Source organism: Spinacia oleracea, chromosome 1, assembly GCF_020520425.1.
Source record: "Spinacia oleracea cultivar Varoflay chromosome 1, BTI_SOV_V1, whole genome shotgun sequence".
Classification (NCBI taxonomy): domain Eukaryota; kingdom Viridiplantae; phylum Streptophyta; class Magnoliopsida; order Caryophyllales; family Amaranthaceae; genus Spinacia; species Spinacia oleracea.
In genome coordinates this window covers 26,403,911-26,419,564 of record NC_079487.1, presented here as the reverse complement: position 1 = coordinate 26,419,564, position 15,654 = coordinate 26,403,911, and the positions used below count along the sequence as shown (strand labels likewise).

Genomic DNA, 15,654 nt, shown 5'->3' with positions numbered 1-15,654 from the left:
TGGTGAGTTCGCCAATGAGTTCGCCTTTCCCGGAAAAAAAAATCTGGTTCACCTTGAATGTGAGTCAAGGGAAGAAGAAAGGGCAAAGAAACCTTGAATCTGAGTCGAGGGAAGAAGAAAGGGCAAAGAAAATTCTGGTTTCGCAAAGGTGACAAATGATGAAAAGTAGAGACCCGTTAGGTAAAACAACGGGTCTTGCTTTATTTTAATTTATTTTGTACGAAGGAGTGGTGGGTCCTACGATACCTAAGAGACCCGTGTAGTTAAATATAGGATCTCATGTTTCTCCTATTTTATTTTCCACGGGAAAAAAATAGCCCTATTCATACACTGGAGACCCGTTAAATAAGATAACGGGTCTCTTATTTTTCTCTGTCTAATTTTAAGTGGGCCCTTTGACTTATAAGAGACCCTTTATCTATAATATTAGATCTCTTATGTTAAAGAGACCCGTTATGTCGACTAAAGGGTCTTTTCTTAAGGGTCTCTTTGCCCATTTTTGTAGTAGTGCAACGTTATTGTGAGTTGTTTTTTTACTATAAATTTATCATATTATTTCACAAATTTTCTCACCTCAATTTCGAATATCAGTCCCACTCTCAAACTCTCAAGTCTCAACGTATTCATATACTACTCCCAAATTCTTAAATTATAATTAATATATGTTTAACTCCTTTTTTGTTGTAGTAATTTAAAAAAACAATGAGTTAGTAATTTCGTGTTGGAGATTCGAAGGCGTGGAGCATTGGAGGGAGGCTAAGCAGTGCAAGTGCAAGTGCAAGCTAGAGGAATTCTCCGAAATCGATCATTATGTTGTTAAGTAAGATCTAACACATCTTGTTTAGTAGCTTTTTAACTATTAAAATTAAGTAATAGTAATTTGTTTAGTACGTAGTTGTTTATTGTTAAACATAAACTTTCTAAGACATGATGTTGTTGTTTGTTAATTATATTAAGTGACTTTGTGTACGTGAATTTTTGTTGTTAATTTCTTGTTTGTTAATCTCTACTACAAAAAATAAAAAAATATTTTAATAGTCTCTTGTTCATTATTAGTTAATTATAATTATAATGGCAGGTGGTTCAAAGCCTTCTAAGAAATCTAAAGTTAATAGTAAAAAGCAACCTCCCGAGTCAAGTCAAACTCCAAGTCAAATGATGCCCCCATCATGGATCCTGAATCCTCAATATACTAACTCGCAAAATCAACAAGATTATCCATGACAACCTTATCCATCGGGTTTTAATCCAACCCCAATTATGGCAACTATAATTTTCCTATTCCACCACCTTTCAGTACTACAATGGATGCAGGTGGAAGTGGTACTCCCCCCCCACCCAATTGCACCTTCCTACACAATGTCCACATCCTCTGTCGATAATCATTCGCCGGCTCTAGTTAGATTCCACAAAATTTACCTCAAAATGTCAACCAACTGGAATTATGGCTTACTGATGAATATATGACTAGAGAAACTAGGAAGAGTCTTGTTTGGCCATATTTCGAACTTAGTAATTGTCGGACAAAAGCTAAATGTAAGGCATGTGGAAAAATATTAACAGGGAAATCTAGTAATGGAACTGGACACTTAGGGAGACATATAAAAATATGTTCCAGTAGAGATCCCAACGATACTCAACCTAAACTAATTCAATTCCACTTGTCTGGATTAAGGCATTTTCACTATAACTATGAGAGGGATAAGGATGCTTTGTCAAAATTTCTTATTCAAGCTGAAAAACCATTTCTCTTTGTTGAGAATGATAATTTTAATGAGTATATTAATTCTGCACTCCAACAGCAACACCGTAGAGTGACTAGAAAACAAACAAAAGCAAGTGTTATGCGACAATATTCTTCAAACATGAACGTATTTCTAAGCTGTCTAACTTCGATGGTAAAGTTTCCATTACCGCCGATCTCTGGGATTTTAGAGTAGTGCTTTGCATTATTTGTGTGTGACTGTGAATTGGATAAATCATGATTGGATGATGCAAAAACGTATTATCGGTTTTAGAGCATTAGAATATCCTCAAAATGCAGTTAACGTAGCTCATTTGATCATGAGTCGTATTGAAGAGTATGGTCTCAAAAATAAGATTTTATCTATGACTTTTGATAATGCTTCCACTATGACTGCATATGCCAAGATGATTTCCCAAAATATTTTAGACGTAGTTTTGGATGGAACTACTTTACATGTTCGATGTGCATGTCATGTTTTAAACTTATGTATACAAGATGCTCTTAAAGAAAATAATCCGTATTATAACAAGGTAAGCGAAGCATGTAATTTCATTAACATGTTTGGTATGAGAAAGAAAGAATGGAAGCATCATCTCAAAGGTCGACGGCTACCGATAAGAAGAATTCCAGTTGATATTATGCATAGGTGGAATTCATCATATGAATTGCTTAAGTTTGCAGTGGAATATAAGCAACCAATTATCGAGTTTTTTTTAATTCTCGATGTCCTAGTTTAGTATTATTGGAGTTGAATGGGAGCAATGTGAAAGACTTATAGAATTTTTATATTTTTTTATGATTCAACATAATTATTTTCTACGGTTTATACTCCAATCGCTCATACATTTAATGTTAATGGGGCTTTAATTACACAACTTTTAGAAAATTTCGTGATGATGAACAATGTCAAAATTATCTTCCAAAAATGGAAAACAAATTTTAAAAGTATTACGATACTATTTATATTTGCGTCATTTTTGGATCCAAGGCAAAAACTTGAAACAACTTGTTCATACATTGGACTTTATTTCCAATTTTTAGGCCATCCTAATGACTTTGAGAGTTCCAAATTGAATTTAAGTGATTATTTATTTCAACTTTATAGTTGTTATGATAATTGTTTTGGTGAAACTCGCAATGTTGCTATTAAAACAAGTAAGGACTCCGGTAGTGGTACATTAATGTCTAATGTTTTTTCAAAAGGATCTACTTTACTTGTTCTTAGCAAAGGTAAGTCTAAGAAAGTACGTACTACTACTTCATCTGATATGTCTGAATTTCAAATATTATTAAATTATGATTTCATGCGAGGTGAAAGTGAAGAAACTGTGAATGATCTAGACTTGCTTGATTGGTGGGTGTGAGGGGGTCGAAAAAGCGCGAGGCTAATGCGTGACCTTTTCCCTCGTGGGTGTGACGATTCTTTTATTCAATCAAGTACGTGTAATTGGATTTCCTGTGAGTATACACCCAATTGACTAGTAATATAGGAGTCGCCATTCAGTTTTTAACGACAATGAGAAAAACTGACAAAACCCGGTTATCGTGACATAAAGGGAGTGCAATTATGTTTGACCACGACAGCCGTAGGTTCCCTTGTGATCCCTGGTGTGGGGATCTCTCAATATACACCCGCAAGGTAGAGATTAAGGGTTCGTGGGACTGTAACTACCGAGAGGAGTACTTCGCTCGTCGATAACTCCAGAGGCAGGATATCCTTACTAGCTCAGCATAAATAATTGAAGGGACATGCGTTAACTATTAAACTAATCTGAGTTGATTTTAGCAATATGCAACATATAATACTAATTCGATCGTGATTATCTAATTTAAATAGTATTAAGGGACCTAGCATGATAATCCGATTTCCCAAAAATAATATATTTGTTAGGCGCGATAGAACAATCAGATTAGGTTAGTTTAACAGTTCGTAAAAAGGGCGAGGAAAGCAGTTAAATCATCGAAAAGGGACACATTACGACGCACCCTTGATAGGTGCGTCACGGTTCTCAGAAAACTAACCACTTTGACTTTGCTATTTCTCCTTTTTATTTAACGAATCTCAATTATGGGACAGGATACGTTTTGTTCGATTTATGGATCGATTGCGACAGAACGCGTGAACAGTTTCGCAGCGAGAGGCTTAGGCTAAGGGTTGGAGTCAATACTCAGAATATAATTATGTGTTGTTGTGTGTTCTTTCACGTCGAATCTAGGGGCCTATTTATATGGAAGAGTTCGTGGAAAGATAGAATTGCAGAGTTCTAATTCACAAAGAATTAGGAAAAAACACGTACCCAGGTATTTTCAGCGCCCAGGCCTGGGCGCCGAAGATTTCGGCGCCCAGAGCCAGGCGTTGAAAATAGGGTCTGGGCAGTTTTGTTTAGTCAGATTCGGATTCCTAAACTCCATAGAGTTTGAGATTAATTCGAGTCTTTTAGCGCGTATCAATTTTATGACGGAATGCGTCTGGGCCCGTTACGAACTCTAGGTTCGTTAGGATTTTAATTAATACGTAACTCCTATTTCGGAATCCTATTAGGAATAGGATTCTCGCGGTTTTCTATCTCATTTAGGATTTATGTTGGAGTGCAACACCTAATTCTGACAGGTTTCTATCTTTCATGATTAGCCACTTTTAGAAGCTACCTTTTACGGCAATTACTATTTTTAGCAGGTTTCCATAAATAGCAGGTTTCGGGTGAAATGAAATGGGGAATCGAGATTCGTTTATTTTATAGGAGACGCGTTGGCAAGTGGAGTTTTTATGCTTTCATCATCGAACCTTTCCCTTGCGGGAACGGTGACAAAAGTAGGTGTCTACAGTTAGCCCCCACTTTGACTAAGTCTTGGAGTAAGACGATGGTCAAAGTATTAGACGGAGTGCGTCACACAAGCCATGGTGTATGTGACCTGCTTTGCGAGGGTCTCACGAGCCCCCGAGTGATAACATTTGACTTAAGGGTCATCACTTGAAGCGTCGACATATCCCTCACGTGTCATTGGGATTTGTCAACTGATAGTATAGAAACTTCCTCACTTTGTCATTGGAAGGATCTAAAGGTGCGTAGAAACTCCCTCACTTTGTCATTGGAAGGATCTAAAGGTGCTTAGAAACTCCCTCACTTTGTCATTGGGATTAGCTACAGATGTTTTCGAAATCAAAGCTGTAAAGTGTAATTGGGCCTGGCCAAGCCCAATCACGAGGTAAAACGTTTTTAAAGATTCTCATTTTCAGGGCTAGCTAAACGAGAAAACCCCCTTGTTTTTATAGGACGTAAAACGAAGGAAAATCCAGCACATCGTTCTTTTTTGGAAAAACGGAAAACCAATCCTTTAATTTTTGGAAAAAGGGAAAACCGAAAAAGTTATCGCTGCAGCGACTAAGGACCTGCGCGGTTAGTGATGCAGACCCCGCCGGCTGAAGATGGCGAGCCTGTCCGCTGAGGGTGGACGCCCCGTCCGATAGAAGTGGACGAATCTGTTTTGATGTTTTGAAAATAAGGACCTACGCGGTTTGTGACGTAGGCCCCGCCGGCTGAAGATGGCGAACCTGTCCGCTGAGGGTGGACGCCCCGTCCGATAGAAGTGGACGAATCTGTTTTGAAATTTATTTTGCTTTTTTGAAAATAAGGACCTACGTGGTTTGCGCCGTAGACCCCGCCGGCTGAAGATGACGAGCCTATTTTAAATTTGAAGATTTTATTTCTTTAGAAAACTGAGGACCTGCGCGGCTAGTGACGCAGACCCCGCCCGCTGAGGGTGGGCGAGCCCATTTTGAATTTCTTATTTTGCCTATGTAGAAGGGCTTTTATGATTACAACCTGCTGGTGGGTCGTAATATTTCCTGATTAGATGTGTCCTATAAGTGGGTCCACACTGTGTGTATTTTTGTTTAACAATATTTTTTTTTGAGATATCCAAACATGATATGGTGTGTGGCGCAGTCTGGGAATGTGATTTTGATTGCGCGCTCCTTGTTGGAGTCCATTTTTTTGCGAGCCCCCAAGCGTTGGGGCTCGTCGGTTGTTTTTTGCATCTTGTAATCATGTTTGGGGTCACGCTCGTATGTGCGAGCGACCTCCTATAGTAGTGTGCTATTTTAGCGAAGCCGTGGAGTGCGACTTTAGTTTTCAGGCGACATCCGGTTTTAGCTTGGCCCGGATTATCCCTTTGACAGACAGACATTTTCTATTTGGAAAACCAATGACTTGACGACACATATTTTTGTTGTTTTGAAGAATGACCATGATATTTAACTTGCTTTTTTTTTGAAAAGTGTACATGAGCATTTTCTGAGACGAGTCTAAGTTTCGACCAAGTTTTAATGTTATTATTTCTTGCTTATTTGGGAGCTAAAGGTGCTTTGGGCTTGATCCTTCTTGCAATAGGGCCTCGTTTTTTAGCAACACGGTCTTAAGTCCTTTCCTATTCCGTGTTTTGTGAAATGTGGGCCTTGGGCTGCATTTTCAGCGCCCAAGTTCAGGCGTCAAACATTTCGGCGCCCAGGCGTGGGCGCTGAAAGTCCTTTCCTGGTAACATTTGACTTTCGGATTTCCTAACACGTTTCCGAATGGGATCAGGATGTCATGGGGTGCGTTCAGCTATATATAGGGGCTAGATACGTCTTTATTTTCCACCACTCTCAAATTCTTTCTCTCTTCTTGCTGTGCTCTAATTATTTACTGCTTTTGCCATGTCGATCCCTACTTTCTCACTCCAACGGACTGTTAGGCGTTGGCTACGGGCCCTTACTCCCACAGAAAAAGCTTTGTTAAAAGAATACCACTTAGAGGCACTTTTAGGCTTACAACAAATTAATATTGATTATAATTTTCTGCATGCTGCCCTAAGCTTTTGGGACTCCGATCATCATGTTTTTTCCTTTCGGGGCAATGAAATATGTCCTTTGCCCGATGAATTTGCTACGATCCTTGGTTATCCTACTAATGCTACTCCTGTTACCCCTGGCACTGTTGAAGAGGGTAAAACAACCATAAGGGCTTTCCTAGGGCTAGATGATAACATGTTTGCTGAGATTGTTGTAGATGATAAGGTTAATTTGGATAAACTTGTAAAAGATCACTTTAGGCCTAGTAAAAATATGACCGAACAAAAATTGAACATTCGAGCCCTTGTATTTTGCTTGTTGAATCATTATTTGCTGTCGAATAATAATGGTGAGTTCGGTGACATAAGGTTGATCCCCTTGATTAGCCAGATGGAAAGTTGCTATTCTATTATGCCGTTGGTTGTTGCTGAGACTTTGCTGAGTGCGGATGAACTGAAGAAGGATGCCAAATCCGAACATTTTAAGGGAAGCCCCCTATTACTGCAGGTAATCGATCTTTTCCTTGCGCACATGTATGTTTTTTTTTGCATATATTTCTTTTTGCCTGGGGCTGAGTTTCAGCGCCCAGGGCTGGGCGCTGGAATATTCGGCGCCTGGTCCTGGGCGTTGAAACTGCGCCCCAGGAACCCTTTTTTTTCTTTCTTTTCATTCTTTTGATTCGATCGTACCTGTTTTTGCAGATTTGGCTTGCGGAACGGCTTAGACTTTTGGAAGCTCCTGCCGATCCTAAACATTATCGCCCTATAGCTTTGGGTAACCGAAAATACTTGCACCAAGGCCAGGACGAGGCCGAATGGACCTCCTTTTTTACTTATGGCATTTGTTCTATTAAGTGGGTGGTACCATGGTGGGGTTTGACTACTATGACAGGGGGGTCTGATGTATCGGTTTATGTTTCTTTGTTGGGCTATCTCGTCCCATTTATATTTTCCCTTACCGAGTCATGCGTCAATATGGTTTAAGGCAGACTATCCCCTTTTCTGATACGGTACCACCTAAGGTAGCGGCCTTCGCACAAACACGGGTCCTAGCGTGGGCCAAGTATTATGATGGTCTCCCGCGTTGGGCCGTAGCTACAAATGGCTTTGTGGGTCTTTCTGAAAACTACAAGTTGTGGATGAGCTCCGATGACAAAGATGTGAGGACCGAGGCTCGAAATGGGGAGCCGGCTGAGCTTTTGAAACCTCGTATTCGTGTTAAGTATGAGGGTCCTGATTCTGCCAGACCTCGTACCTATAGTATTAAGACTGTGAAAGCTCGTCCTGATCGAAAGCGAAAGGAAGTTCCTCCCCGTTCCAGTTTCAGGCCTAAAAAGATGCCTAACATGAAGGGACCTGCTGTTGTTAAAAGAAATGCAAGCTCTCGCGAAGATCGTCGCCGGAACAATGTATGGGTTAGGAAGGCTCAGCCGCCTGTAGAAACAGTGGCTAGTCCAGTTGATGATAGTACTCATTCTCCCACCATTGCCTGTGCCTTCGAGGCTGAGTGGGCTATAATCGAGAATGTTTCTGAAGCCTTGACATCTTTGGAAGTTAGTGTCCAGGAGCCGGTTCTTATGGAGACTGATATTGGGGCAGCGCAGAAGACTGTGGGGGTGGATCCTGCGAACATTGCTCTCTACAAGACTTTATTTGATGATCCGGAAGAACTAGAGTGGTGTAGTTCTTGCTAGGGTGTAGGTGCCCTTTATTTATTTCAGTTGTGTTTGTTTTTTATTTTTAGCACTCTGTTTTCCTTCTTATTATATTTTAATAAAGGCGTATTTTTAGTTTTCATTTAATTTTGTTTCTCCTCTTTTATATGTGTAACACTTTTTTACACAAAGAATATATTTTTTTTATTTATTATTTGGACCGAATCCTTGGTAGATATGTCCTGAAGTGGAAACATATTACTTAATTGGTCAAATGAGTAAAGTATTTATCATTATTTTCATCTACCGTTTTTTTTTTGCCATAGGTTGCGTAAAATTCGACTAATGTATAGCTGTATTCTTGGTGAACCTATATGGATACGTACTGTACCCCCCAAGTGTTCGTTATTTTTCCGTTGTGTGCGGATAAAATGACGAGCACTTTCGAAAAAGAAAACTTTTGGCAGGCAGAGAGTTTCAACGCCCAGGCTGGGGCGTCAGAAATTTCGGCGCCCAGCCCTGGGCGCTGAAAATGACTTGGGCGGTCAGTTTTTGACGCTTTGCTTTACATGTTCCTGTGTTTATTTCTATTTCTTTTTTTTGTGCCTTGATATTTTGCTTTTAAAGTTAAATTTGAGGTTATTTTGGAGGCTTTTTTGACTGTTAGCGTGAAACACATTTTTGTCCAGATTAATTTTTTCTATTGGCGACTCAAAACAGTTTTGAAAATGGAGTTAGGGTGTGGAATTTATGAAGATATTTGTGTAGGCTTTGGAGGTGGGTTGTTAGTGAAGGGTATGATGGAATCTATGTTTTATGAATCTGTTTTTTTTTTTGGTAACATTTGCATTGTTTTAAATTTTTGATTTCCTTTGATTTTGGGTTGCATGGATTGGTTCTGACACTGGTTGGCTTTTTAGGTTTTGGGAATATGAATGGGATAATGTGGTTTATTTTGTGGGTTTCGGGAATTGGTTCCCATGGCACTATTTCAAAACCGAGTGGGCTTTGTTTGTTGGGCCTAGAGTGGGCCACCTCTTTATTTTTGTATTTTGCAAGTACATTTGGTGTTTATTTAGTGTTAGAATAAAAATTTTAGGAGAAATATTACGCCTTTATTGATTCGGAAAGTAAGGAAAACACACTGAAATAAAACTGACCCATATTCTAAAGGGCCTTAGGGCCATCTAAAGTCTCTATTATTTTTTTCTATCAATCTAAAGAACTACTAGGCGCTTTTTACTAAGGGTGCTCTATGTGGCTCAAGCCTGGGGTTTAGTCTCATAAAACTTCGGTCCTTCACCGGTACTCATCTTGAATTCCATTCCTTTTGCGTTGACCCACTGATATGTCTTCACACATCCGTTCTCGACCTCTTCTAGTGTTGATGCAGGAGAGATTAACCGGGTTGGATCGAAACCTTCATCTTGTAAAGCTAGGGTAGTCATCACAGTCTCGTCCTCCATAGGCCTCGATTCGTTAAACAATGTCCACAGAGCCTGGTTGTCCAATATTTCAGCTGTTTTAGTCTTGGTGAGGTGGGGTGCCTCATCCAAGGTGTGGCAGTCATGGAAAATTTCAAATCCGGGTTTTAGCAAGCCATCCTGAACGAAGGGTTCATGGAAATTACAGCATGGGTGTTCTTCTCCCTCCTGAATGAACATCCCGTTAAGGGTCCTTTGATATGGGGGAAGGAGGGTGGTTTGTTTGGTTTTGTTAAGGCATAGCCTAGATAGGCGGTCAGCAATATCTTCCTCCGTTGGTTCATAACCTAAGACAAAGGGAGTAGATTTGTCGGGAAAAGGATGGAATGTGCATTCCTTCTTCCTTATGCCCAATGGGGTTCCTGGAAAATAGCCTTGAGCTAACAGCATTCTAGGGATGACTCGGGATGCATGCGGGTCTAAGAATGCTGGATCATAATCTTCGATGAACTGGATTGTTTCTTCCATTTGAAACCCATAAAGGTCGTCTGCAGTTTCGGCCGTTCCAACCATAGTACAACTGAAGTCGAGAGGAGGGGCGCGGATTTCTAGTATTACCCCGTTATGGTTAAGTTTAACCATTTGGTGCAAGGTAGAAGCCACACCTCCCAAGTCATGGAGCCAAGGTCGCCCCAAGAGGAGGTTGAAAGTGGGCTTGATGTCGATTATTTGAAACTCCGTGGTGCGTGCCACAGGCCCGGTTTGTATGGTAAGGTTGATTTTTCCCAATACAGGCCTTCGGGAGTTATCATAAGCTCGTACCCCTTGCGTGGAGGTTTGGAAATCATCGTTTCCTAGCCCCAAGCAATGGGCGGTTTGCAATGGGCAGACATTAACCGCCGAACCATTATCTACGAGCGCTAGGGGGATGTTTTGTCCTTTGCATCCAACCACTAGGTAAAGGGCTTTATTGTGAGCACCCCCCTCTTTGGGTAAGTCTTTATCAGTGAAAACTATTGCCTTTTCTCCGGCATCTCTCGTGACATGGCTAACCAATGAGTCAGGTGTGATATCTGTAGGCACTGAGATGAGGCCAAGTGAGCGAATAAGCTTTTCGCGATGTTCCTTTGAAGTACACATAAGATCGCAGATGGTAATCTCAGCCTTGGTTCTTTTTAGTTGTTTCAGGAGAGGATTTTCAATGACTTCCGCGACGGTGGCGTGCCGTCCGTTCTCAGGAGTTTGCCTGACCGGGATGTCGTCCATAGGAGGTGGGTGAATATCCGGTTGGTATATCCTTCCAGATCGGGTGAGGTTGTCGACCTCGGACTCCTGAGGGGTGGTGTCAATGAGAGCATACCCGGGCCAAGTTTCAGTCCTGGCCCGAGACTTGAGATAGGTAAATATCTTCAGCATCATCGTTCCACACACCGCACACTTCCCTCTCGATTCGATCCATAGGGACCACAACGAGTGGTGCACCTTGAGGTGTAATATACACCGTGGGGTCGAAATTCTCTGGTTGGTCCAGATGAAGGAAATAATGCCCTTGGTCCAAGTATGCATTCAATGTTAAGTCTAATAAATGCGGTTCAGTATTAATTAACAAGTTAATAATTCAGTGAGATCAAGTGAGCTGAATGCCTAGCTAGAGGCCGCTTCAGTTCAAGTGGAATTAATGATATTAATCCATAGCTTACTCTTGACTGAACCTGTAGGGTCACACAAATAGTACGTAAACGGATCAAGTATTTAATGGCATTAAATACTCCATCTATGGATATTCGGAATCGACGGATCTTGGTTCCAGTGGGAGCTGAGATCGTCACAGGCAAGAAATGAATACTCCGGAAACGATGATATTGCCGGAAACGGAAATATGGATCGTATCGGAAATATAAATATTTTTCAAGTCGTAGATGTTGCCGGAAACGGAAACATGGTACGTATCGGAAAATATTATCGGAAATGGAAATATTGCCAGAATCGGAAATATTGCCGGAAACGGAAATATTGTCAGAATCGGAAATATTATCGGAATCGGAAAATAATTCCGGAAACGGAAATATTAAATATTTGTTCGAAACGGAAATTGATTCCGGAATCGGAAATATTAAATATTGTTCGTATCGGAAATGAATTCCGGAATCGGGAATTTAATCGGAAGCGTATCGTACGAATTAGCATCGGACGAGGCCCGCTAGACGAAGGCCCAGCACGAAGCCAGGCCGTCGCCCAGCGAGCCAAAGCACACCAGCGCACGCCAAGCCTCGACCAGGCCCAGCGCAAGGCCAGGCCCAGCCAAGGCCTTGGGCGCGCGCGCGCAGAGCGCAACAATGGGCCGAGCGCTGTGCGCCTAGCGTGGGCCGCAAGGCTTGCGCAGGTGTACGGTGCTCGTGCATTGCTTGTGCGGGAATCCTGAAGCAATCAGGATTCGAAGTGTGATTAAATCCTAAAACTATTAGATAATGATTATTTAATTAGAGTCCTAGTAGAGTTATAATTAAATAAATTAGTATCCTAATAGGATTCCAAAACCCTTTCCATAACTCTATAAATACGTGCCTAGGGTCACATATTTTAACAGATTATTCAAGTATTCAAAGTGAGTTTTTGAGAGAAAATTCAGACACATTTCTTATCTAAGAGTGCTGAAAATCTTTAGTACCTTAAGGGCGATTCTAGTTGGTCAATCTTAAGGCGGATCCGGACGTGCTGTGGACTATCTACGGAGGGACGACACTTGGAGTCCTAAAGACTTGTTCTTGTTCGGTTCGGGCGCAGCTAGGGAAGGCACGCAACAAAGAGTATGCATCTAAACTATGCTATATGATTATGTGTAAATAATATGTATTCCTGGCTAAATGGTTTTTCCGCATGATTTATGAATTGTCATATGTATCATAACCTAACAGTGGTATCACGAGCCCCTTATTATTTTCATAATCTAAATTGCATGAACATGGTTAAATATTACAAATTTGCATGAATTAAAAGGGGTGATTAATTTTCGTAATTGTTAATTAATTGCAAATTGCGTTTATTTAATTATACGTACGCAGTTTTTCGGCAGTTTCTTCGTTACTCATCCAAATCGAGTGATTTTTGTGTCAATTCCGCCGAACCCAGAATTCTCAAATTCGAAGCCTAACTATGACTTTTCGAAGGTTTTAGTTTTTCGAATGCAAAATTTCGTAAATTTAAGATGTTAAATTAAATATTTGCGATTCTTGTTGATAAATCTTGAATTTTTGATTGACCTACTGTATATGTTTAACAAGTTTGAATGCCTAGCCTTGTTAATTATGCAATCTAATTTGTAATTATGATTAATTTGTTGAAAATTAGAATAATTTAGAATTGATTTGATTTTCATAATTAATTATAATTTAATTAGAAACCTATGATTAAAAACCACCATAAAAATTGTAAATTTTAAATTTTTATGACCTAGGCTTGAATCCATAATAATCGGAAATCAATTGAATAATAAATTTTCGATTTTTCGCCCTAAAATTATGAAATTAATATTATTTATTAATTTGTCATTAATTTTAAATATAAATTTTAAATTTTTTATGCGATTCGTTCATATAACTTGCACGCACAAAGCAATGGACGCTTCGTGTTACCCTTAAGGGGTGTTGTATAGTGCGGGCATGCGACGACGAGCAAGGGAGCTCGTCGCCCGTGCGGCACGAATGCAATGAGCAGGGGCATGGTGCACGAGCACAAGGCAGTAGCCCTGCCTTGTGTCGTGGGCCACGAGCTATGGACGAATGGGCATGGGCGAAGGCAAGGCACGGCAGTCGCGTGTGGGCAGCAAGCGAGCTGCGCCACAACGCGCACTGCCTCGCGCAAGCGCGCGCAGCCTCGCGCGCAGCGAGCGCAAGCTCGCGTGCCACGAGCGCTGCGCCCAGCGTCGATCGCGCGCAGCGAGCAATTGCTCGCGCACAGCGAGCGATGGCTCGCGCACAGCGAGCGATGGCTCGCGCACAGCGAGCGATGGCTCGCGCACAGCGAGCGATGGCTCGCGTGCATCGAGCGCTGGAGCGCGCGCAGCAAGTGCTGGCGAGCGCGCACAGCGAGCGATGGCTCGCGTGCATCGAGCGCTGGCGCGCGCGCAGCGAGCACCACTTGTGCGATGGCTTGCGATGGAAGATGCAGCAGCTATGCGACGAGCGCATGGGCTGCGCGCACATGGCCAGCGATGGCTGTGTGCGTGTGGCCCATGGGCGTGCGATGCGTAGGGTGTTTGCGTTGCGATTAGATAGTTTTGAATGTTTAATTTGAAATTTTTCAGTTTACGTAATTTTAATTAATTTTAAAATTAATAATTTAAATTATTTTCTTGGATTTTAATTTTGAATATTGTAATTATAATAAATTTTATTTATTCTAATTATTTTACTAAAATTAAAATCATGAATTAATTTAAATACGACTGAAATTAAATTAAACTTTTTGGATTCAATTATAAATTCATATGAGCTTTAAATTTTAATTAAATTTGTATGTTTCCGGTTAGACTAGAAATACATTTTTATGTTTAAAATTAGTAAAGCATATAAATTTATTGGTTTAAGTCGGAGCGCTTTTTAGTCATAAACTCTTGATTAGGTCTACGAATCCTTAAGGTTAAAACAACTTGATTAGAATTAATAAGGACTGAATAATTGGTAGATTATTGGTGCCCTTGATTAATTGCTGCAAATGTTTACGTGATGCATAATGTGTTTTACTAACCAGCTATGTGGGCCATTCATGATAATGAATGGGTGAATGGTATATATTGTTTATGTACTGTTTTGCAGGTTATGAAGTGACTAGTATGGCCCAAATAGGATAGTAAATATGGTCTGCGTACCATTAATTTGAATGTAATTGGTCTAAAGTACCAAAGTTGTTTTTCAATTCAAATATGGTCTGCGTACCATCAAATAGTTGTAATTAGTTTTAATTATAGCTTATCCTATTTGAAGAAAATGGTGCCTCCCACGGAGATTTTCAAGACGGACTTTGAAGTTAAAGCTTCAAGATGAAGTCGGGCCATACTAGATCACATTTATCTTATGCATGCTTTAAGTTATTTATTGTTTTAAATATGTCTTAATTATGCATGAGATCGCGGCTTGATTATGTTGCATGATTAAGGATTTTAGTTCACTTAAAATCTAACCAACATAGTAAGAGCCTTAAGTTCCAAACTTAAAAATTGAGTTAAAAGGTGCCATGCCAAAATATACACTTGCTTGGATATCCTTTACATCAATCTAGTAATAGTTTTCGCTCAGCGAGGTGTTACTTATTGGTCCTAAAGGGGCAAGGTACACAAATAATTGTGAGTACATGTTAGTTTTGGTGAAACTCAACGATATAAGTAAGGAGTCCTTTTATGTCGTGGCAAAATCGATAGGTTTTCCTAATAAGTTCTTAGACGTACCTATCAACCAAGAGTAGTTTCTAGACTATTAGCAAAAGGCTTTTGCTTACCTAAAATGTTTTAGAATTGAGTCGACAAACTGTGCTTAATTCTTCAATGGTTTTAGGGTCTTGGAATCATTTTATTCACACCTGCCGGAACAATAAATTCGAATAAAATGCTAATAACTTGTTGAAATTGCATGATTGCTTTAATTTTCAAGTTATTACTCATGATAAATGTTTAGACTTTGCATGCTTCAATGTATGTTTTAATTATTGTTTATAATTAAATATCTTGCACTGCAGTAAATCCTTTTAGAAAGGTAACAGTAAATTTCCTCGATTGGTAGTGAATCCAAGAACGATTCACGGAAATGAGAGAAAGTGAGCAATTTAAAATGTACGTTTCTTTTAGCGACTTTTATGGTTGTTTTCGAATATCAAAATCGAATGGCAAACCAATTGGTGCTTGTGAATTCAAAATACAATGTAGTTTTGAGATCATAAAGCATTGAGTTTAATACGCTCAGCTTTACCAATGGTTAAACAACCTAATATCTTTGTCCATTTAATT

General features: G+C 40.1%; 1 long non-coding RNA gene across 1 annotated transcript in view; it reads left to right on the top strand.

Annotated features, from left to right (window-relative positions):
* Positions 1-574: 574 nt before the first annotated feature.
* LOC130466317 (uncharacterized) overlaps positions 575-15,654 on the top strand; it is a 30,367-nt gene continuing 15,287 nt past the window's right edge. The window contains exon 1 of the long non-coding RNA XR_008926414.1: positions 575-820. This is a non-coding gene — a long non-coding RNA (uncharacterized lncRNA). The remainder of the gene's footprint in view (positions 821-15,654) is intronic.